General features: G+C 39.1%; 1 long non-coding RNA gene across 6 annotated transcripts in view; it reads right to left on the bottom strand.

Moving 5' to 3' along the window:
- Positions 1–525: 525 nt before the first annotated feature.
- The window catches only part of LOC109438339 (uncharacterized), a 54,694-nt gene continuing 29,976 nt past the window's right edge, over positions 526–25,243 (bottom strand). For 2 of the 6 annotated variants that reach the window (XR_012496391.1, XR_012496392.1), the window contains 2 exons: positions 22,353–22,403; positions 6,021–7,890 (listed from right to left, as the gene is read on the bottom strand). This is a non-coding gene — a long non-coding RNA (uncharacterized LOC109438339). Of the gene's footprint in view, positions 5,998–6,020; positions 7,891–22,352; positions 22,404–24,458; positions 24,549–24,735; positions 24,870–25,243 lie in introns of those variants that run through there. The other 4 variants (XR_012496390.1, XR_012496389.1, XR_002136368.2 and 1 more) reach the window with 4 other exon arrangements.

The following is a 25,243-nucleotide window of genomic DNA, read 5'->3' as shown; positions in this document are numbered from 1 at the left end:
TATCTTATTAACTAAAAATTGATAAGCTTACTCAAAGTCTAATAAAAATAAAAATAAAATAGCTAATCTCAAAAGATAAATAATAATTAACAGAAGCACATTCTATCAAAAAAATGCTGGAAGGAATGAACCCTTCTTTGGGCATGAATGTGCCAGATTGTTGATAAAGACACACACACACACACACACACACACACACACACACTATCAGCTTTTTTTTCTGTTTACCTGGTTACTTTATAGACATAGTTCAGATTAGTTTTTGCTATCCATTCCCTTGTTTTCATCTTTTCACAGCTTACACACTTTTAGATTAACTTCTTCCATATAACATTGCTCTCATTATTGTGTTTTGTTTATATAAACCAAAGGAAGGAAGGAAGGAAGGAAGGAAGGAAGGAAGGAAGGAAGGAAGGAAGGAAGGAAGGAAAACCTAGTTAACATCAAAAATAAATTGTTTAAACAGACTTTCAGAATAGAAACGAAAACTAAAGTTACATTTATTAATTTTCTTTCCTGCCATAATTTACAGTGTTTTATTATGTTGATTACTAGGAAAAAATAAAAGGACCTCACCAATAATTAATTAATTGTGCAATTAAAATCACACACCTGAATCTTCAATAAATGTTTAAATAAATCATTTTTAAGAGAATTAATATGTAGTTGGTTCCCCAGATGTTCCAAAGGCAAACAGATGTGTTAATTAGCATACTTTAGGACTTGAACTATACTGCAGTCTCTCCCTTATAATTTTTCCTTTTATTTCTGACTCCAAATTCCTTGGGTTAAAAAAAAAAAAAAAAAAAAAAGGTCAAACCTGGCTTGGTACCAACTATTAATGTCAGAAGAAAGTAAATACATGTTTTGTGAGTCAATAATTAAATTCACACTATAATATAAATAGGCTACGTGTTATTTGCATGAAATGGGAAAATCTGTCAAAGTAAAAATGAGAATAAAACCAACATACTGAAGTAAAAATATCCACAAACAACTTTAACATGTATCATCTCAAGTAACCTCCCAATACCTCTGTGGGGAAAGTGCCCTGTATTATTTCCATTTGCAGTCACTGAAACTGGGGCTGAGAGATGACTTCACTTTTCACAATGAATTGCAGAAATAGGTAATACTGACATTAAAAACTCCAACTCCTGTGTTCTTTTCACTAAACAATTCTTTCTCCCAGGAAGTAAGGATTTGGGTATGTCGGAAAAGAGCTTACGAAAGAGATGTCAAGGGAGACAGGAGGGAACCTTCTTATAAAGTGGAAAGAGTCTGTAAGAAATTATTTGATGAGCTTATGGAAACCCAGTGAACATGTGTTTAGAGTAACATGGGAAGGATGAAAAGCTAGGAAGCTTTGAAATAAAGATTTATTTTCTGGCAAGACAAACTGAAACTGCCCCACGTTAGCAAAATGTATTTGGTCGCATAAGGGAGTGACGGAAAGTCTGGCAGAAGGAAATCTGCAGAGTTCTGAAGAGCATTGATGTTCTGGGGGAACCAAAAGAAGGATAGAAGGCTGCTTGTTAACTTACAGCCATGCGGAAAGGGCAACTTCCTTCCAATATCATTTCATTAAGAGGAAGAATAACAATGTTGTTATCAGAATAGAAGTTGCATAATAATTGTTAAGCATAAGAAAACGATCTACATGAAACACAAATGGCCTCAACTCCATCAGTCTACTTTTTCACTTCCACACAGAGGCCCACCCCTAGAACACCTCAAGAAACAAAAGAACCACACTCAACAAGAAAAGTCAAGGTGCGAGCTAGAATGCGTAACACAGAACTGCAACACAAACAAGGTGGGTTAATTGACAAAGAACTCACCCTCAGACTTCGAGGGAACTTTCAATCCAAGAAGCCATGGATCCAAAACCTAAGTCCACAATTGCTTACACATTGAGAACACATTCAAAGCTGAGACTCCTACTGTCTGATACTTCAAAAGAACAGAGAAGTGGTGAGAAATCCAATAAGAAGATCTAGAGGGGGGCGATCACAGTTGAAGGAAGAACACTTTCTTTCAAATATCTGTAAATGCTCTCACAGATATTTCCTCCACCCATGTAACTCACCTCCCTACAAAGAAAAAAAAAAAGGTCCATTTTGACAGACACAGTTATCATTTTGAAAATGTGGCAATCAACGTCAGCTGGCCAAAGTCACATAGGAATTAATGGGCAAAGAAAGTAGAGAAGGCGACCCAAGTCTTCTGACTCTTCTGCCTGGGACTGCAGCCACCCTCACACTCAGCCTGTCAGCAAGAGGAACTAAGGCCCAGAGAGAGATGAACCCCACTTGAAGAAATGAAAATTCCAAGTATACCCCCAGACAAGTGGTCGCACAACCCTGGAATTTTATTTGCAAGTTCAATGCATCTGCCAATTTTATTTTGGCAAGATAATTCAGAATTCCAGAACTTGATTTTTAAAATTATTTTAGACTATCTATTTGCTAATGTCTGTAAACTTCATTGCCCAGTGGTGACTGCCATTGGCAGTAATATTCTATAAAAATGCCTCTCACACCTCTCCTCTGACGACCTCCAGTTTGGAGGGTATGTAGCACTTTGGTTTAGAGACAGCAATTTTCAAATGCTCCCATTTTTGGAAAAGTTATCATTAGGCCAACTGTGATTCCCTGTTTGAAATGTAACAAAAACGCATCTTTTTTGTATGATCGGAAACCAGTAATACCATTGGGAGTGGGGATGGCAGATAACCTTTTATAGGAGAGACTAGAATAGGTATTGGGCTTCTTTTATTAAAAAAAAAAATCATTTTATTAAAACAATTACATAAATACCAATGGAGTGAGACTTGGAATTTTTTGAGAACATAGGAATAAAGAAAACCAGAAAGGTGTAGAGATTTTGCTACTATGAATAGCCATAATACTGCTGCTGAAGAGTAAGGAAAGTATTTACAGTAAAGACAAGGAGGGAAAGATCTAAGGCATTTGGCAAGCATTGATAACAATTATTTGAGAAAGCTAAAAAGGCCTGGAACATTTAAGGGAATTATAAAGGATTTTGTCAGACTCAAAGGGAGACACAACTCCATAGTTGGAGATGGAGTTGAAGATCTGCAAACCGATTACCTCAGGGTGAGCAGAGCAGCCTTGATGGGGAGCCGAGAGGCTGTCTCTCCAAGTCCCCCCTCTGATGACTTTCATCAGGACTTTGAGGACTCATTGGCAATGTAAGCTACTTGGCACCACAATATACGTGTTGCTTCGAGATAGTCTCAAATGTGGAAAGGAAGGAGGCAGTTATTTGGGCTGGGACAATTGAATGCAGTCCTCTGAGACAAACCTAAGTGACTTGGGCTGAAGAAACAAAGAGAAGGAAACGAACCCATCCTGAACTGGCTCTCTCTTTGAACCAGGGCCACCCTCATAAACGTGACTGTGCAGCTAGACAGAGCATCAAGCTCTGAAGAGCTCTGTGCGGGCTTTAAGGCTCTGCTGTCACCATCTTGAAATCTAAAATAATTTTTTAACAATGGGTACTCACATTTTCATTTGGCACTGAGCCCCACAAATCACGTAACTGGTCCTGCTCCCATGACAAAGCAGCATGTGGTGTCTGGGCCCTATGACAACATCCAAATCTACAAACTTCCAACTCCTGACTTGCCAGATGGCACAAAGAAATATGGAAAAAGTTGAGGTTGATCATTTTATTGACAAAGTGAGAAATTCACTGAGCTAGAATATTTTTTTTCTCGGTTTCGCTTGACCAGGGATTTATTTTCTATTTTTTACTGGCACTATATCTTTTTAAAAAGTCATTTGAGCTGCTGTTTGACCTGGTGCAGTTTGAGGGACAGGATTGTAATCACTAGGCCAACAAGAGAAATGATGCCCCATTAGCTCAACCCAATTCAATACAGATAATCTCCCTCAGAGGGAAATCTTTGTTAGGCCCTGTGGTGATTATTTTAGAAGGGGCCTAATGGGAAGGAAACCCAAGATGACAAAGTACATAAACACTGTACCTGCTTCCTCCCATGAACATATTAAAATTGCAACTAAATTATAGAACAATCAACCTAGAGAACCATCTGAAGTCTGGCTGCACAGAAGCTTTATAACTAAGGATACAAAGACGAAGCCACGTTGAGACTGGTAAAAGGGCAGTCATGAGCTAGTCCCAAACCTCTTTGTGGTGGATGAAAATTGGGAGGAATACCTCAACCCTACCCCCGCTGAGGGAGCAAAAGATCTCAACCCCACTCCAGGCTTCCAGCCCAGAGTACTGTTGCTGGGAAGAAAAGCCTCCACAACTTCTGGCTGTGAAAAACAGTAGGAATTTTGACCACCTGGGTGGCACAGGAGGCTGTGGGAAACCCAGGCATCCTCTTAAAGGGTCCGCGCACAGACTCACTTGCATGCAGGCACTCACCTTGGGCTCTGGCGGAGGGACAGTGACTTTGGGGCATCAGAGGCATACGGGGAGCAGACTGACGTGTGTGGCTTCAAGGTCAGGGCTCGAGGACAGTCCCATTCTCCCTGTGAGGGGTCCTTCTCCCATGTAGCCAGCAGGCAGGCACCATCTTTAATATGTTGAGCCCGCCCCCACAGGCTAAATCTGAATCTGATTGGTCTGGTGAGCTCCAGGGCTCCACCCTGCTGATTCACTGGGACCCCACCCCACTGAACTCCCCCAATGCCAAAGGCTTTCTCCAAGACCAGCCAGCCAAACCCGCAACGCACTCTTTCTTGGGAGATTATCGGAGTCCACGGGCCCCAGGCAGACGACAACTGGCCTCGGTGTGCTCTGAGATTTTTGCTGAGTCACTCCAGGCTCAGAACTGGCACCAAACCAGAGTCTACATTAACTTGCTGTCCACAAATTTTCCCACTCTAGTGGGTCCCTAATATCCTGCCTCATCCAACTTGCATACTGTATGAGGCTTTATCAGCTGCTGAACTTTAAGGGAGCTGACAGGTGGCATCAGGCCTTGGAGTGTCCAGGCTTCTGGCAGAGCTACCCCAGGCCTGGTACTGGTGATAGCCATACTCAGTTCACAGCGTGGCCTATCCCACATGCCTCCAGGTTTAGCACAGGTAGTGAAAACCCACAGATCTCTTTGTAGCTTCTACCAGGTAGTCCCCGTCCGGTCACAGGCAGTGGTTGACCTGGGCCAGCACTGGAGCCCCTCACAAGAAGCCCCAGAACCAACATACCTGGAGGTTGGCTTCAGACCACAGCAGAGCATCACACAATTAGCCCCTCAATCGGGTGGTCCAACAGGCACCAGAGCCTGCTGGGGTGGTTCCCACTCAGTGGGGAACCCCACATACAGAAGCTCATAAGCTGTGGATATGGCCAAACCCTACGGCCAGTCAGCCTAGGGGTCAATCCCACCCACTGATGTGCCAGTAGCAATAAAGTCTCAACTGTAACAGAAGAGCACACACAACACACACAAAGGACACTCTTGAAGCACACAGAGCAGGTGACCAGGGAGACTGTGCCAGGGTCCCACAGGGCACCTACTATATAAGGCCACCTGGCCAACACTGGGAGACATAGAAGATCTACCTCATACATAGAAACAAACACAGGGAGGCAACTAAAATAAGGAAACAAATAAATGAAAAAATATATCCCAAATGAAAGAACAGGAGAAAACCCTAGCAAAAGAACTAAATGAAATGGAGGCAAGCAACCAACCAGAGACAGAGTTCAAAACAGTGGTTATAGGGTGCTCAAAGAACTCAGTAAGAACCTCAACAAAGAGGTAGCAGCAGAAGAAGAAGGGTCCTAATGGGTTTCACTGAGTTGGAGAAAAATAGCACTGAACTGGATGGCTACCAGGATAGGGTGAATGTTTCATGTTGAAGAAAGGATTTGAGAACTTGGTCTGGAGATGTTGGAAATAGATCATTCCTGTATTTCTTTAGATTCAGATGGTATTTGACAGGATCCTCGTCTCAGCAACCTTCTGCAGCGTCCTCACAGAAGTGCACACTGCTCCTGTAGCACAGAAGGTCCACATAAAAATACTACATTTCAATAAATAAGTAGTATAATTAAGACTAATCTTTTCCATATCCCAAATTCAGCACTAAAATTAAACAAGCCTGTACATATTCCAGAGACAATAACTGAAGGGGAGGGGGCTTGAGGAAACAGATGAAAACAATATAAAGACATGCAAAACTATTAGCTTGGGATAGATAAAAGAATTTCTAAATTATAGCTTTCGGTAATGTTTAAGTTGAGAGTCTAGTAATCTCGGTGCAAATTGTACTTGGGGGCATTTGTTCTTTGTAAAAGAAAATAGATGAAGAAAAAAAAAAAAAGGAGTTGCTAAGCCCACCACCAGAAAACAAATCTTCAGAGAAGGGCTCCAGCCCAACAATATATAAAACCTATCACCACAAGGCTTCAAAGTTAGGACACTGAGCCAAGGTCTGACTGTCAATTTTTAGAGCTGGAAGTGAACCTAGAAATCCCTGATTTTATAAACTTTTTTTTTTTTTCTGGGAGGAGAGATCCCTGGTGGAAAGATACCATCTGTTGAAGTCCTCAGTGCACAATAGGAAATGAGGGGAGTGAGGAGGCCCATGAGGTCAGCACCATCATGGTTCCCCTCTCTAAAAACGTTACTCATCTGACAACTCTCTCACAGGCGGCCCAGAGAGGATAGGACTTGCCCAAGGTCACACAGCTCCATGGAGGTGGTTCTGAGACTCCTGCTCTGGTCTTCAGACCCAGCCCATTTTTTCCTGATGGGAGGGGCAGGAATGTACAGCCCACCCAGTCCCAACCAAGCAGGGACAGCTGTCCATCTTGCCCTCAGCCTGGACACCCTGAGGCCATATGGTGCCAAGGCCTAGGCTGGCCCATCCTTGCTCTACGAAGCCCTGAGGATCCAGAGTGAGGAGTGCAGGTCTATAAACCTATGAAGACAATCCTTAGACATCCCCTGTTTTCTGCGTCACTGCAGTCAGGAACCCAGAGATCTCTGAATTGGTCCTACCGATTATCACTACTGTCCCCAAACACCACACACACACACACACACACACACACACACACACACAATGTTTTGATGTGACCAGAGCCTTCCTGAGAAAATACTCCATGAACATGTGATTTTTCGTCTTATTTAAAAAACCCCAAATGCTCACATATCTGGATTTGTGAGGAACTGAAGTGCTATAAACCAGGAGTTCTCAAACTGGAGTGTGCCCCAGAATCCCCTGAAGTCTTGTTAAACTGATTGCTGGGCCCCATTCTTAGAGGTTCCGATTCAGCCGGTCTGGGGTGGGTCCTGAGCATTTGCACTTCTGACAAGTTCCCAAACGATGCTGATGCTGCAGTGCAGGTCCAGGGATCACACTTGGACAAACCTGTGCTGTAAAAACTATGAGGGAATCTTGGCTCAGCACCAAGATCCTGCTTTGCAGCGTTGCAGGGCTGAACGCGCCTTCCAAATAGATGGTGTCTGTCACCTCAGGGCTATCCTAGACTTTACTAGAGTCATCTTCAACATGAAATATCAAGTCTGGTAAATACCCTCAGCCTCTGCCTTCCTATGACATCTTCTGCTCAGGTTCTTGTTTCTCTGCCCTGCAAGGTGATCTGAACAGGAGACTGGTGTCAGAGCTCCAAAAAGACGCTTCTCTTCCTCACAGTGCAAAATTAAGCAGCTGGGTGTGACATGATGGCTATATTGACACAGGCAAGACCAAGAATGTTGACAGGATAATTCAAGGAGAAAATGGGAGAGCATATAATCGTGCTCAAAGGAAAGGGGGAGAGAATTGCCTAAAAGTTTCCAGAGCAGCTGTTGATGTGGTCTCAAATCTCAGGTTCAAGCCCATGTCCATTTGCCAGGCAGGAGGCAGTTGAGATTTTTTACTGGAAGAGAAAAACCGAAAACAAAATCCTCTTCTTTAGAAGCGATAAAGCTGTTGTTCATTAACATTTAAAGAGGCAGTACTTTTTATATTCCAATAACTCTTTTTTTCTTTTGGATGAATTTAACAGATTCCTCCTTCCAATTGTGTTTCCTATGAAAATAAGATAATTGACTTTGGAGAAATGTCATTTACAAATTAGGTTATTTTCTTGTTTGTATTTTAATTTCTTGTTTAGTTCTGGTTCAAAAATCCTGTGAGTTATGCATTTTAATTTATAATTAAATAACCAAGTAATAATAGGACATTGCAAATATGCTGGTCACACAAAATGAGTACTTTAAAAAGAAATACACATGGACAAAGCATTTTGAAGAAAATAAAGAAATACAGGTTAATTTGTAGTTGAAATTTGGCTCTTTATTTGCCATTCTTACACTCTTAACTCAATTCCGTAATTGCATGGTTGTATGCTAGGCACTATGGGAAAACCAATAAATTAATAAACATGAAAGAACTTCACAAATGCCAAAAAGTGGGAAAAAAAATCACATTATAATAATTATTTAACAGAGGCATAAGATAATGTCACTGCCCTCAAAATAGTTTGAAGTCCCCTAGCAGGCAGCCATCTGAGTCAGCTTTCTCATAGCATGAGCGTCTTTTCTATAGCACCACTAACAAGGGCCATCAGGCTCTATTTAAACAATTTTTATATGTTTAGAGCATCTCAAGATCATCCACACTTACGGGACACATTGATTAAGCCCAATACGCTGCCCTATGGGAATCTACCAGATATGCGAAGACAGCATTTATGGCCACCACCCTAACTTCTCAGCTGCAGGTTCAACATTCCCTGGTGTATTAATAGGGTTCCTCAGAGAAACAGAACCAACAGAAGGTTATATATACAAAGCTGCCAAAAAAATGTATACACATTTTAAGAAAGGAAAAAACTGTATTAAAATTGTAGTACTCATTATATACTGATAACAAAAGACGAATGCAAGTCATGTGTATGCCTTTTTTTGGCATTATATATATATATATATTATATATATATATATATATATATATATATATATATATATCCTTCCTAGGTTCAGTGGTCTTTGAATATCTCACCTCAACCTCCCCCCAATTCCCATAAACTATCATACATTTATTGTCTGATTGAGGTCTGCTCTCTGTAAATTCTTTGGGAACAATTTTCTAATATATATATATACATATACATATATATGTGTATATATATATATATGTATATGTATATATATACATATATACATAGTGAACAGTATACAGTGTATACTGTATATATATAGTGTATACTGTATATATACAGTGTGAACTCTCTCTCTCTCTCTCTCTCTCTCTCCAAGTCTGAAAGCTGTAAGGCAGGCTGGCATTCCACATATGTAGGTAAGAGCTCATGTTGCAGTGCTGAGTTTGTTCAAAAAACCTAAGTCATTTCTCTTAAGGATTTCACATGCTTGGATGGGGACCACTCACATTATGGAGGGTAACCTGCTTTATTCAGAGTCTACTGATTTAAATTTTAATCTAAAAAATACCTTCAGAGCAGCATCTAGACTGTGTTTGACCAAACAACTGGGCACCACAGCCTAGCCAGGTGAACACATAAAATTAACCATCAGACCAGTCCTTTCATCCAACTGGTTCCATTATGTGTCAGTTAGCATTTTGGCCAGTGTTAAGGACAAGGGCTTCATTTCCTGGTTTTGTTTCTCTGAGGAGATTTAGAGTCGCACTGGCTCGCCTGATTGATTAATTCAGGAGACATCACTGGACTTGGGTAGCTAAGTCCATACAGGGCCTTCTACCTCAAACCTGCTTGTCTTCCGAGTGGGACTTTCTCCCTCTGGTGAACTCACTGGGCAGGCTCAACCCCCTCAAAAGCCTGTGGTTCTAGCAGCTACACTTAGTGCTTGGGTCGGGGGTATGGGAGTTGCATGTCTATTTAACCACAGCTCATGTTTCCTCTGAAAAAGCTGACATTTGGATTTCTGTCTGACTTCTCTATGTGTTTCTCAGTTGATTCAAAAATCTGAGAACACAAGGATGTGATCGTCACCTCGAAATCATCAGCCTCCCCCCTCAGAATGTGCTCTAGTATGTCTAGGGCCATCTTAAAATGGGCACTCAGAATGAAGCCAATCTTTCTCCCATGATGTGATTCTGCAGAATAAATGAAGCTGCCCCTCCTTTGATTGGTGGCCTTTGGAGTCACCCACTCAGTGCTGTCTCTTCCAACCTGTGTGCCTCAGGTATGTTGTTTAATCTCCCTGAGCCTTAGTCTCCGGGTTCACAAAGTGGGGCTAATATTACCTACTTCATAGAGATGTTGAGAGAATGAAATTAAATGAGGTTATGAATTTAAAGCATCTAATGAAAATGCCCAATAAATAGTAGGTGTTCAATAAATAGCAATTAATAATAAAATTTCAACCAGTTTCCATCACACTCTTGTCTCGTTCTGAGTCACTTTGAGACAAGTTCTCCTCCTACAACTTTCATTAGTTTAATGAACTTTTTCATCAAAAGCAGGATTTTATAACTCATCAGTTTCAAGGTTGAATAATTTTGGTATATTACCAATCTATTGAAGAAGTCTTTCCTAGGTTTAACAGTCTCTGAATCCTACCTCACCCTTTCTAATTCTTATAAACCATCACACATTTGTTGTCTGATTTAGGTCTACTTGCTCTAAATTCTTTGGGAACAGAGTTTCACCAGCTATAAAATGAAGATTTATGGTGTCCCTAATTATCATTGTCCCTTGTCAATTTTAGGCTTTATTCATTTACTTATTCCATAAATATTTATTGACCCCGTTACCACATAACAGGCTCCATCTGTACTGGGTGCAGGAATTGCCAAAATGAAAGCTCCAGTCCCTGACCTCAGAAGCTTGCAGATGACCCGGCAACATGAACACAAAAAGGCAGGTACAAGACAGTGCAGCTAGTGCTGCAGTGGGAAGTGATGGGGGTCAAATGGGTACAGAGCATATTGTAGCGTTCTAACTTATAAGTGGTAAGTCAAAAGGGATCAGAATTGGCCAACAACAAGCAAGAGAAGCATTCTCATTTGAAAGGAGAAACCTAAGCTAAAAATGAGTGTGAAAGACTGAAAGACTAAAGCTATAGAGATGGACAAAGGTGATCTGTTGTCAAGTAAAAAGGTAAGACCATACAAAAGTTGTTTTGTTTCACTTTTTAACAATAATTACAGCTAATATGTATATTGCACTCATCACGTGCCAGTCATTGTTCCCAGAACTTAACACACATCAACAGCAACCCAATGAGATGGATGCTATCGCTGTCCACACGTTACAGGTGAGAAAACAAAGGCACAATGAAACTGAGCAATTCATCCACCATCATACAACTAGAAACTCAACCCAGGAAATTTGGCTTTTAATCTGACACTAGGAAGAATTGCATTTAGTTCTGCTTCACACTTGTTGATTTCATTAATAGTAGATTCAAATGGGATTTTAGAATCATTTGTTCTGAGTTGGAAATACATGCCTTGTCCTTAATTCACACCTTGGGAAATTTTACTTTTAACTTCTTGGTTGTGCTTCCTTGTGGCCCATACTATTTTCAAAATATAATTGGAAGGTATAAAATAATTATGAGTACTAGCTGATAGATTAAACAACCTGGACAAACTCAGAACAAATTAAGGCTGAAGTACCTTTCTTATGAAAATTTTACTTATTTTATCTGCAAGAATTTGTTTTTGTTCTTGTTGAACTCTAGCACTTAGAGATATACATATTTATTTAGTTTGGCCTAGATCTAGTATGTGTTGCTTGGTCTAGTCTTTTCAGTTTATTGTATCTCTTAATCTACTACACATGCAACCAGGGACCTCAGTGATGAGGGCACTGGAAACATCTAAACAAACAATAAATTCTGGCTATGAGATTCCCTATAAATGGAGTGCTTCATAAAATAATGCTTGGAAACGTAATGTTGGCATGATTAGATCTTTATGAAGTCACCAAATTATAAATTTCCAGGGCTTGCCATATCTGGCAACATTTTTTTTCCTGTTGCCTGAAATATTTGTGACTAGTATTTGGTACATGATAAAACAAAATAGTTATTTGTTTTGAAAAGAAAATGTGATTCCTTACTAGATGGTTCGAATAAACCTAGAAGCCATGATATTTTCCTCTGAATTCTGAAGCTTCAATTACTTCTCATGGATCTTCCTTTGTCCTTGTATTTTCCAAACAATTTAGTCATTCAACAAGTGTTTATTAAGTGCCTACTGTGTTGCAAGGACTGAGGAAAGGATGGTAAGTCAGAAAGACATATCCACTGTACTCACGAAGCTGACAATCTAGAAGAAAAGATGCAGTAAATAAAGCATGAAAGGTAGAAGCACAAAATGCAATGGAAATGGTATGAAGACCAAGAGTGTGAAGACCAAGAGAAAGGGATCATTTGGATTTTATATTAAAACTATAAAATCTGAGACTGACTACTCCATAGAGTAATTTTTATGAGGACCCAAAATATGTATGTCAAAAACTCCTTCATGTGCTGCTACTTAGAAAAGAGTTTACCATTCATTACCTAATAAATATGAATATGTACATAAACTACAAGTGAGCAGCACCACTCCTAGGCTTCACTTCCTGGAGAATCTTCCAGTCTTTCACGTGTACATGTACATAAACGCTCTGTGCAGTAGTGTTTGTAATAGTAGCAACCAATCAGTAATGGTCCAGATGCCCATCATAGAAAAAGAATATAACAAAATAAATTGTAGTGTGTTGATATAATACAATGCTATACAGAAATCAAACTGAATGAACTAGAGCTATGCACATCAATACAGTTGCATCTGTTGAATGCAAAAAAACAAGACACAGGATATCTACCGGGGGTGCCACAAAAATGGATACAAGTGGACACTGGTCAACGTTGCTCAAGCAGTAGTTCGCTGTAATCAGAAGTGTCTGGACACTGATGGTGACCACTTTGAACACGTCTTGTAACTTCAGAAGTCAAATGTGACTTGCATTCATCTTTTGTTATCGGTATATATTCAGTTTACCATTTTAATAGTGTTTTCCTTTCTTAAAATATGCATACATTTTTTTTGGCACCCTCACTATATATACACACACACGTGACATAGTGTTAAGTGGTACATTTATAAGAACTAAAATGATGAAGTAAAGAAACTATATGATTATCTGAAGTTGGAGAGAGCAGTAACCTCTTGAGGGGAGGTATAGGAATGTGCTCAGGAAGGCTTGCCAGGGACTCTAAGGAACTGGTAGTGTTTTATTTTTTAATCTGCAGTTGTGAGTATACAGGTGTCCACCTCATTTTTTTAAACCTACATAAATCTTTTTACACTCTTCTATGGGTATGACGTATTTCACAATAAAGTATGTTAACAAAGTACCTCATAGAGTAAAAATATTCCAATAACACTTTCAACAAGAAAACAGTAGTTAGCACATACTAACCACTCACCATGTGACAGGCACGGCGACAAGCACGTCAAGTGATTTTGTTTTCATTCAATTCTTACAACAGGTAGAAGGTAAATTATTCCTTTTTTCCTTGTTTGCTGGATGAGAAAACTTAAAATTATAGGAATGAAAACACTTACCCAAGGTCCCACAACCAGTGCTTCATGAAGCTGGGATTCGAACCCAGGTAGGACAATTCTGGAGCCAATCATCCTAATTGCTAAGTTAAAACTAGAGTTTGTTCCTAGATTTAGCCCCATGTGTAAAATGATGAAATGAAATGCTAAGTTGCTTAAGTGTTAGACTGATGTCTGAATGGATAACTAGTCCTTGTGCAGGTAAATGGGCCAACTCTCACAACCTCTCAAGGTTCTTCCATCTCACTTCACTGTTCCCTGAGGATGAATGCCTTCCCTCCCCCATCTTTGTGCCAGGATTCCCGGGCCTCTCTTGTAACCATATAATAGGGCACATTCCTTCAGTAGCTACTATAAGTCAAGCAGTTATCTAAGGGCTTAGATGCTTTAACTCACTGGATCTTCACAACCACTCCCTGTGGTACACGTTACTATGATGCCCTATTACAGATGAGAGAACAGGCCCCAAGGAAATTGTTCCCAACAGTTGCACAACTTGTTAGTGGCAGTGCCCAGGCATTCTGGCTCCAGAGCCTATGATCATAATCACTAATATACTTACTGCCTCCCATGAAATATCAAGCTTAGAGTAAAAACAGATAAGACAGAAACTGGATCCTTTTCTAATGACACATCGCATCAAATATAGAGAATTCACTGATGTTCTAAAGAATTTCCATTAGCAGATTGTCTTAAGGTGTCACAAAAATGTAACATGTGACATGTGTACTCGGTAAAAACATTATGGCTTCATCCTGGAGAAGAACAATATAATTGCACCTGAGTTTTTCATTTAATTTTGCTACAAGTTCACTGTCTTTATCATCCTAACATAACAAGAATTAATTCAACAAGTAAACAGCATTATAGGCACTTCATTCACACTACTTTAGCCATTTTTTAGGAGTGAGAATGGTATTTTCTATATTAATCTAAATTTGGGGGCTCCCACTATATGTGAGGCTCTAGAACAAAAGACATCAAGTTGAAACAGACACACTGTCTGCCCACAGGAGTCCATAGCCTAGGGATAGACACATAATTACAGTGCATCTGATGGCCATGTAATATGTTAGGTTCTCAAACAGAGGGATATGCTCTACAAGTGACCGATTCAATTTATATTGCCCTAAAAAAATAGGTGATTTTTGAACTGAGCCATGCAAGATAAGTGCACTTCACGAGATGGAAATAGAAAGGAATGGCATCCCTGGTAGAGGGCACAACACGGGCAAAAATCTGAAGGCATAAAAGAATATCACAGGTATAACTTTTTGCTGCCAGAGTGCAAATTGCTTAGGGGGCCACGGTGGAAAATGAGCCTGGAACAGCCACTTGGCAGGGCATTCTGAGGCCTTGGCCTGACTCAAAAGTTAGATTTGAGAGCAACAGGAAGTCTTAAAGAGTTTTAAGCAGGAGAGTATCCTGCTTATTATTTTATAATGGTAACTCTGGTGAAGTGAGGAGGCTGGGTTACAGTAGGGAGAGCCTGGCTACAGAGAAACCAACCTGCAGGCTTTTTTTTTTTTAATATTTGTTATGTTGACATTCTTATGTACCACTTTTGGTTCTTTTCATTTATTCCTGTGGGTTTGAGTTGCCATCTGGTGTCATTCTGAAGGCTATTGTAACAGTTCAGTTAAGCAATATCAAAAATCTGAACTAGGCTACCTGATAAAGTGGTATTTCAGACCTCATTTTCCATACGAGAAAATCAAGGCACAGAGGAGTAAAGTAACTTCTCTGATGCCACACACAGCTCATAGCCAGGGGAGCCAGGATTCAAATCCAGGTAGGGGAACTGTAATGCCCCCCTGCACATGTCACTACACGGCCAGGCTGGCTGATGGTGAGTGACACAGGAGAGAGTCGAGGCAGCTGGAAAGCCTTTAGCTTGAACTACAGACTGGAGTAGAGCGTGCTCCCAGGAAACACTACGTGAAACACTATGTGGACCACAGAGGAGAAACAGATTGGGTGAGAAATCAAGGAGTCCAGTCTTAGACATGTGGGCCAGGAGGCCTATGCGAGCCAGGCCAAGACTCCAGGGAGCCTCCGACAATGCCACGACTAGGCTTCAAGAGAGGAGGGGCGGGTGGGCTGGAGAAAATCAGCCCAGACATGGAATACCACCACGAAATAGACACTGTTCCACCCCAGACCCTCCTCCTGAACGTAGAACTTGAGGCCATAAAAGGCAGCTAAGAAGAGAAAACTCTAGGGCCAGACTCATGTGCAAATTCTGGACTTACATGTTTGTTCTAGGCTAAGTTTCTTCACTTTTAAACCAGAGTATTTCACTTATAAATGGAGACCATAACACTTCATTTGCCACACTGTTGTAAAGATTAAAATTTATATATATACATACATGTGTATATATACATATATATACATATCTATATATATGTATATGGATATGTATATATCACCTAATACATTGCTTTCCAAAAATAAGTGCTCAATAAATAGTAATAATTATTATTATTGTTATGACCATTTAAAAAATTTGTCCAAGGTGAGGCTAGAGTATATAAAATGCTGTGGGCTGCCAGCCCAATTACTGTCTTGGCAATTATTTCCCATTAAATTCTCTTACCTACATGGAATTTTCAATAATTTTTCAACTCAAGAAAAGAAGTTCTTTTGAGGAACATGAACTGGCCTTTTTTTAAAAAAAAAAAAATCAGTTTTCTATTAGCCAAAAGAAAAACCTAAAGAAATCAGATAAAAATTACATACATGTATATATAATGAAATATAAAACATTGATTCAAAATATATCAAGTGCCACATGCTCCTAGCATCGTAAATGACTAAGGCAAATTTGTGGGGTGACGTATTTGCATCTAAAGAAGAATCAGGACAGAGGAGTGATAGAAAGTATGTCCCAGCCATGGTCACCTTGCTCAGGTTCTTCCATTGTGACAATATCCGTGTTCACAAGGGGACATCTCCAAAGAGGCATGGTCTTTCAGGAGTCACAGATAATTTTGAGATCTAAAAATCCTACAGAAAAGACTTGGACTTGGGAATAATGGAGAAGCCTTGAAGGCTGAAAGATATAGAACCATGTATTTTTCACTTGGTCACTCCCAACTCTTTCAGACATATTTTTCTTTGGGATTCAATGTGGTAACTAACAACATGGTTATTTAGTCAAAGACCTTGGGTTTGAAAAACTGCAGTACAGAAGAATTTCTGGTAAAATGACTCCAATTCATATCACATCACAGGCACACACACACACACACACACATACACACCACATACACAAAGTTCAAAACACAAACAAATGCATTTAAGAGTAAAAAAAGACATTGCAAATAAATGAAATTTATTGTTTAATTTGATTGCCTGCAAGACAATACGGTCAGTAAGGATGTGAGTATAAGCAATGTGGAAAAAGTGAAAAGAAAAAAAAAGAAAGAAAAAGAAAAATGAAGAGGAAGTAGTACCAACCTCGTCCATTAGAAATTAGGATGTTTCAAGACTAAAATCTTTTTTCCTTCCCCATTAAAGGCTCTTGGCCATTTTTGTTCTCTTTTTCTGAACACGGCTGTGGAGCGTCAGATTCTGCTGATTCTCCATCCTTCCATGCTCCCACCCCCACTGCGCTTATCTGAATATATAAGCCTGCCCTTTGCTCAGATTTATGGGTTGGGCCAGTGCTGTGTGTATTTACAGTGTTCTGACCTGAAGACCCCGGGCTGAAGGAGAAGAGGAGGAAACTGGGCCCATTCCATAAACAGAGACAGATATGAGGGGGAGGTAAAAGGCTCTGCTAGCACTTAAAATTTTAGCTATTTGGCCAAGTTTAAGAATCAGTGATTAGATTAGAGTAAAAGAAAAATGAGAGACTTGGGTGCAGACTTGGCAGGGAGTAAACGGTGTTTTTGCTTTAGCCCAGTTACTTAGAGGTTCTAGGTTTGGGGGTGGGAATGAGGTTACATTTAATGTGGAAGGCCCAAGAGAAAATTGATAAGTCAGATACAGAGGGAGCTATAAAATGCTTTGGGAAGGCAGAGGGTTTATAAAGATGAGGATATAAACAACATTTAATAAGTTGGGAAATGTCTTCAACCACAAGTTGAGCTCCTTGTGTGAAGCAAGGCGTCTTGCATTTTTTAAACTGTAATTGGTTATAGAAGAAAAAATATCTCCTGCTCCATACTTAAATAAGAACACATTGCCACAGATTACTAAATCCCAATCAATTTTGAGCTGAAATATTTTTCTCAGGGCCTGGTGGCCCACTTGAAAGCAATTCCATTTTCAAACAGGACTGCTTGGTAAATGGGCCACCCCTAGGCAAAGAGATTGGCACATGCACCAGATCAAATGGAAAGTAAACAGTAATTCAGTCTTGAGCAGCAGTTGACACCCATAAACTGAACCCCTCTTCCCCAGGGCCGCATCTGTGTGCACTGGCAAAATGTGAAAACACAACTCCTGTTTGAGGCGTTCTCAAATAATCTACTTGCTGGAAAAACTTGAGTTTGTGGAGGAAAGTCTGACATACCAACTGACTAAATTAGAAATAATCTAGCATCACGAGTAAAAGCTACACTATTCATTGCAGAACTCTGAAAAGCAAAGCAACCAGACACCTCAGTGAGTGAGTCCTCCATGAATCAATTTACATTGCAATAGGGCAAAAAGAGCTGCGATGTACATGATGTACGCTGTGATTGGAGAATTAGTGAAGTATCAAATTCTTTCCTTGAGCTCATTTTAATATAAAGCAATCACGTCCTCGTGATGTTACCTGTTAAAGCATCTGCTATATTGGTGATATTTGTTTGATGGGAACTTTTTGTTTTAACTAAGATATGTTCTAGGTAATGAAGAATGTTATTATTACATCCCATTCTACATAGGTTTTTGTAACTTGGGTTGAAGCATCACTAATAATTGCATGAGAAAATGAATGTGCTTAGCACTGTGTGCGGCACTTCATAAGTGTTAACTTGTTTATAAGCAGTATATTATTAAAATCACTAGCAAGAAATCAAAAGTAAAATTAATTCTGCAACTAAACTTTAAAAAACTTCATAATACAAAATGTACTTAAGTGTATTTTCTTTCCCATTCATGTTTGCCACCTTATGTTTAAAATTAAACCTAAAATTTAGATCAGTGGAGCTAAAGAAGGTAGTTGATTATCACATCAGAGCAAGCTGACTGTATAACTGTGAAAACTTGGGCAAAAAATGACGTGTGCGAAAGGGCTACCCTAACAAGGTTGCGTTTCTAAAGTAAAATGAAATAGATAATATTCTAGGAAACTCATATTTTCATTTCTATCATTTTTGAAATTTGCTTTGCTCTAAAATAACAAAACTTCTGCTGTATAAATAATGCATGCTTAAAACAGATGCAACCGCATGAGGAGTATTTAGAAGGAATTTGGGGACTATTACATTGCAGCTAAAATGCTTTCCTATGTCATTTCTGTTGAGATCCATTTGCCGGTGAAATAATTTTTTTCTCTAATATGGTGCGGATCATAGCAACAGTGGGTTCAGATGTAACCATTTAGGAGCAGAGGCCTAGCTCAGTATGCCAGAAAAAAAAAAAAAAGAAAAAAAATACACGCACCACAAAGAACATTGAGATGAATGGCTCTATTTTATGAGCCATAAAAGTTTTATTCATCTTGACACTGAAACAGGTTTAGGCAGTGAGTTGACACGCCTTAAATAAATAAGTGGAATTAATTCCCTAGCCCTTGAAACAATAGCAGCATGCATGTAGCACGGAGAAATGCCCCATTGTTTCCTGTGGCTGCCTGATATTGATATTATTTGTGTTTTTCTGTGCTGCTGCCTCAGGGGCCTGGTTGATCCACTTCAGATTCATCCCCTGTTTTATTAGAGGTTGAAAAAGGTTCAAGACCTGTTTGTACCACAGCTCCCACCGACAGCTAAGGAACCAGTTTGGCGTCTGGTTTGTCTGTTGTTTTACTGCTGACCTTCAAATCAACTTTAACCCCTGACCTCTGGAGGCATCTATCATGACAAGAGGCTGTTTAACACAAATGGTGCCCATTTATAGGGGAAGAGACTCAGAAGATTTCCTTTTTTTATGAAGAATTTAGTTTTTCACCCTTCTTTTCTCAGTCACCACAGGTGAAATCCCTCTTAGCAGCTGGCTTATGAAATAATGTGAAGGGAGGCCTTAATGAGCAGAAAGCACCCTCAGCTGGAGATAAATATATGCAAATGAGATGCACAAACAAAGGAGCCTGGACAGAGAAATATCTGCAATTCCAGCAAAATGCTGCCTGCAGTTCGAAGATGAACAGCTTTGATAAAATGGTAACAAAAAGCACCTTTTTTATCCTCCAGCGTGTTTTACATTGCAATAGACCATTGTCATTGCAGCCCAATGGAGCATGCCCAGGTTTTCTGCACTGTTTCAGAAAACTGTTTAAACATTTGTTTTAAGGCATTCATGAAATATAATCAATGGACTGCTTCTGTGTTGTTGTGATTTTTTTTTTTCTGAGTGTTTTTTTAGATGTTATTATAGTTGTTATTTTACCTGTTGGTCTTTTCCTGGTTTAATGTTGCTGTCTCGCTGTGCTATTTCACGTTTTGGTGACTGTCTCTTCCACAGGCTAGAATGAATATTTTTTTCTTTTTTTTTTTTTTTTAAGTTTCAATGGAAAGAGATTTCAAGTTAATAACTACTAAGAATTGGCTTTGAGGAAGGGTCTGAACCATCACAGAGCAACACCCAAACAATGAGTTTTAATGATGGCAATCAAGTGTGCAGAGAGCTAATTCAGAGACAGGCATGTAACATGCTGATTTTAATAAGCTTTAAAAAGGCAATCTCTAACTTTTAAAAGTCTCTTTTTAATTTAATCGTCCTTGGTTCATATGATGCCAAAACAAACAAAACCATTAAAATATGTTTTCAATATGTATCTGCAGTGTTATTTGATGGTGTTTTAAATTAGCATTGTGTTGGTAAAATATTGATTTGATGAGCTTTAAAATGGAAAAACTAAAATCACCAACATGTTTTAGGGGCGGGGGGGGGGGCCAAGGAACATTTTTTAAATTTTTAAATAATTCCTAAATAGGAGTTAAGCCCCAGCCCCAAGGTCTTCCCAGACAGAGGCTGGACCCATGACACAGAAATTGCCGCATTTGAGCATATATATTATGTTTAGGTTAATAATCAAAGCAGTTAAGGTGAGAGAAGAAACACTATACACTGCACATGTGTCAAATACTATCGCTCTAAAAGCTCAGCAATATTTGGTTCTTTCATTTATAATACAATCCTAGCATTCTGCAGTAGAGAGGTACGAGGATCTTTGCATTTCCTTTACCTAAATTATTTCATCTCGCTAGCTTGGATTGGAGTGGAGACATTTCTTCTGAATACTGTGCAGCTTTCACATTTTATGTGCCTTTCATCAGGCAAATGTCAAATTTGCTAATAACAAGAAAATCTCCTCATTTTTAATCATGCCACTCCTGTTGCATGGACAGGGAGGGGGGCGCACAGAAGAGGGTGGAGGAGGGAACATAAATGCATTGAGCAGTCTGGCCAAAGAGAAGGAGAAAATACTTATTTGGGTTTTAAAATAACACAGACTCGTTATCCCAACGTCTGCATTGGCGAGTCATTAAATTCAGAATTTCAGGAGTTAATAGAAACTTGGTTATATTAAGGATGTTTTTTCAAGCCCAGGTTCGAAGCAGCATAATTATGTTCAACTGCTGTTGTTTGGAAAGAGCAAACAGCATCTTAGGCACAGAACAATGAAATTACAGCTGAGATTTAGGTTAGCAAAAGCCGTCTTCTCTAGGCTTTTATGATTCATTATTTCCCATTAAATACAGTATTAGAAGTGTACACTAGATAGCTCATGGTTGCTGCTCTCGGAGCACATTATCTATATTACACAGGTCTGGGGAGCAGAATTAGAAAACTTTGGGGGAATGAGCAATATGTGTTTGCTGATAGAAGTACCATATGGCTCATCTTCTTCAATTGCTTTCATTGCGACTCTGATGCTGGAGAAATTAAAGTTTTATTTGATGTGGCACAGCTTAATGAACTGTCTTCTGTTAGGAAAATTGAATATGTTTCCTGTTATTTGAGCACAGAGCCTCCATGGTTTGGCTGATGAGGGATGCATTATGTATTGTTTATTTAGCATTTTGAAAACAAAAGCAAGATATTGAAGGTAAAATTGATTACTGCTGGATTGCATTATATAATCACGTTTTCTCCCTTTAAATTTCCCTTTACAATCCTTCTGTAATGTTTTAGCATGAGATTGTTCCAGGGTTTTGTTTTTCCAAAGTATGCAGGGCTTGGTTTTTATCAAGATACCTTTATTTGCAAACAAGCTACACAAAACTCTAAACCCAATATTGTTACATTTATAGATTTCAAAGAATGATGTTTGGGAAGAATGAAAATAATTCAATTTGTGTGAATCTAATTGCAAAACTTCCAGTGAGCCCCCAATCGGTTTTGAGAGACTCTAACATTTGCCAGTTGAAAGGGAGATGTCATTTTCTTTTGTCTGAAATAAGACTGCTTAAGAACTAGGGTGGGGCCATCAGAGAAGGAAGAGATTTTTAATATTTGGAAATGCAAACCTCAAAATATCAAGTCTGAGATTTTTGAGTTAGTTGTCGGTGAATGAAAAGCTGGACTCAACCTGTGAATTTTTAAAAAGTGAAGTAGATATATTGCATGAATTTAGGTTTTTTTTCTACTGAATAACTATGATTAAAGAAAACGTATAAGCAAAAATATACTTACATGATGAGAACATCGGGATGTCAATAAATGTGAATGCTCTCCCTGAAGAATCTGCAAAGAGATACATTTAGCATTTTGTTCAATTTCCCCATTTTTGTTCTGGATCTGATCAGGTTTTAGAAATATCAAATCTGAATGACCTCTCAAAAGGCTGAACGTAAAATCATTTCTAATCACTGTGTGTTCCTTTCTTTCATTTTTCAGTGAGAAATATTTCCCACATGTGCTGACAACTCAGGCACACTGATCGGCAACACGCAACAAGGATAAAAAATAGTTAAAATGAATCAACATTTATCTGGATTATACAATCCTGACCTAAAAAAAAAAAAAAAAAAAAAAGTCATTTATCTTCTGTGTCCTGTGATGTTTTGAGGATTCTGGCAAATATGGCAGTTAAACAAACTTCTCTCACAATCTAAATACTGTCTGTTCAAGAGAGGCTTCCAATGTTTATAGGCCATAAGTAAAGAAAAAAAAAACTGGTATTTAACCAAGAATTGTGCTCTTGAAAATGTCTCTGAACAAAGTGTTTAAGCAAAACTTTGGCCACAGATATTCTCAATTCCTCATTCTTCCTCTGATTTCTTTTTTTCAATGAGGTATTTTCATATTCTATCATTTCATTCCTTTTCTTGAAATTAACAAGTTAATCTCAAAAAAATTAACACCTGATTAGTGACCTGGTCATACAAACTTCCTTTAGGAACAGTGGAGAAGAAAACATCACATTTTATGAACCCCATCTCTTGCCAGGGGCCTCGGAGGAGGAAACACCATTATGCATTGTTATCAGCGTGGTGTAATTTGACTGTTGACAAAGTATCCGTGGCAGTGAGAATGAGCACAGTTAGAAGTGTGGCGGATTGTAATCAAGAAGATGCTTAGCTGTGCAACACTGCATCTTGAGCAGATTTGAATCAACATTGCCTTAAGGGGACACACACACATACCAAAAAAAAAAAAATCCATTAATTTTTAGAGGGAAAATTAGAGTGGCACTTGATGAAGTGAAATTTGACATGCGTTAATTGCTCTGCAGTTTTCCTAATTAGAGATTTTCAAATTCTTTCACTGCTGTCACTGAGATGGCACATTGTCTCGCTGGACAAATACTGAAATTGCAAATTCGTTTGATCAGGAAGTTTGATAGAGGAAGATAGGACTCTATCGTCTAGTCCACTTCCAAAAGGTAGACAGCTGGAAAGCAAAGAGGGATTTTCAGCTTTACCTTCACCACAGATAAAAACAGGCCTTACTGAAACAGTTTTATTATGAGACTTAATGTAAAGGAAGCAGGTGCTGATGCAATTTTCTTAAACAGCTGGACATGTTCCTTTGATACTCATGCCTCTGTTTCACATGAAATATTTCAGGTGGAAAAAAAAAAAGCCAGTGAAATGCTACGTTACATATGCATTCTCATATTTCTACTTATAGTCTTCAGAAATTGGAGAGAAGTAGAATTTGAAAAGCCATGTCCCATTTTTCCCAGGTCCGACGTCTAAGGCAACAGCACTCCTGGTTCCCTTTCTTTGCTTAAAGTAATTGTACTGCCATTTAGCCCCCAGGATGGCACCAAATATGATACCATAATAATTTTGGTTTCCCTTTTTCAACCCCTCCTGTCTAGCCCTTGAACCGCTCTTAATTCATTAACATATTGAATTTTTTCAATTTTCCATTTTCTTGCAATAACAATATTAATGCCGGGGTGAAAGCTTGATTGGAGCTAAATTACTTGTTACCTGCTGGCATTTATTTATATGGCATTGAATTATAAAGCTTTGCTATTGTCATGCCTTGGGCGAATTGTTTATGACACCAGTAATAGGAGTAATTGTTATTGTTGAAATTACCTGTCAGCTACCCATAGCAGTGGCCCTTGTCCCACTGACAAATAGTGACAAGGGAGAGGTATCCTCCGTGCGTCCCCCTGATGGCTTCTCCTCTGATAATAAGAAGTGCAGGGCCTCTGATAATTTGCCTGTCACTGTTGAGTGCAGCTCAGAGAGAGTTGGCCAAATTGTTGTCATTCACTTTGACAAAGACAGCAAAATGCTCCCGTGCAGGAGGAGGATTATCAAAATAAATGAAATCACTTACACCCCTTTGTTTGTTTGGTTCAAGAATGGCCTGGCTTTGTATGAGGCTGTGAAATCAGGGTCCAGTTCTTCTGATAAACCGCTGATCATTCTAAGATGAGGATCGGGGAAGAAAAGGCACTTTAGAAAACTCGCTATTTTGCAATTTGCTATTAGCTATTAAAAATTATATTCAGATGTAAAGAGAAAGTCAATAAAATTATAATAAGAAGTCTAAACATGTGGTTGAATACATTAGTTTAAAGCACATGTAAAATTCATACCTTTTTCTTTCCTACCTTCTTTTTATTCTTCGCCTTATTAACCCATTCAGGCACTGCAATTCAGTATGCCTTCAAAAATGCACAAACTTCCTGGTTGCAATCAAGTTTTCTTTGAAAGTGTAGAAATCTGTATCTCTGACTCTTTAAGCCTTAAAAGATTATATATATAGTCAAATTGGGGATTATTATTTCAAATGGACAGTTCCTTTCCATAAACTATCTTTTATTTATATAGTATCTGCATGTGTAAAAAGATAAATGAAACGTAGTTCCAGGTATGAAGCATCAGTTATCACAGGCGAACAGAGGAAGCAAAATGACTCTGTTAGTGCCAGAGCTCAAATATAAATATTTGCACTTTAAAACTCCTTGGTTGCACTCTGAACCTGTCATAGAGGAGAGAAGGGGACAGGAGAGTGAGGGCTAGTGTCCGGGAGTGTCCACATCTGAAAGAAATGGACTTTAAAGTAATCAAACCTTGGCTCTTATAAAAACCAAAATCATTCTCACCATTCCACAAAAG

The sequence above is a fragment of the Rhinolophus sinicus genome, linkage group LG05 (assembly GCF_036562045.2).
Source record: "Rhinolophus sinicus isolate RSC01 linkage group LG05, ASM3656204v1, whole genome shotgun sequence".
Lineage (NCBI taxonomy): Eukaryota > Metazoa > Chordata > Mammalia > Chiroptera > Rhinolophidae > Rhinolophus > Rhinolophus sinicus.
Note: the sequence above shows the minus strand (reverse complement) of the source record. Positions and strands in the feature narration are given on the sequence as shown.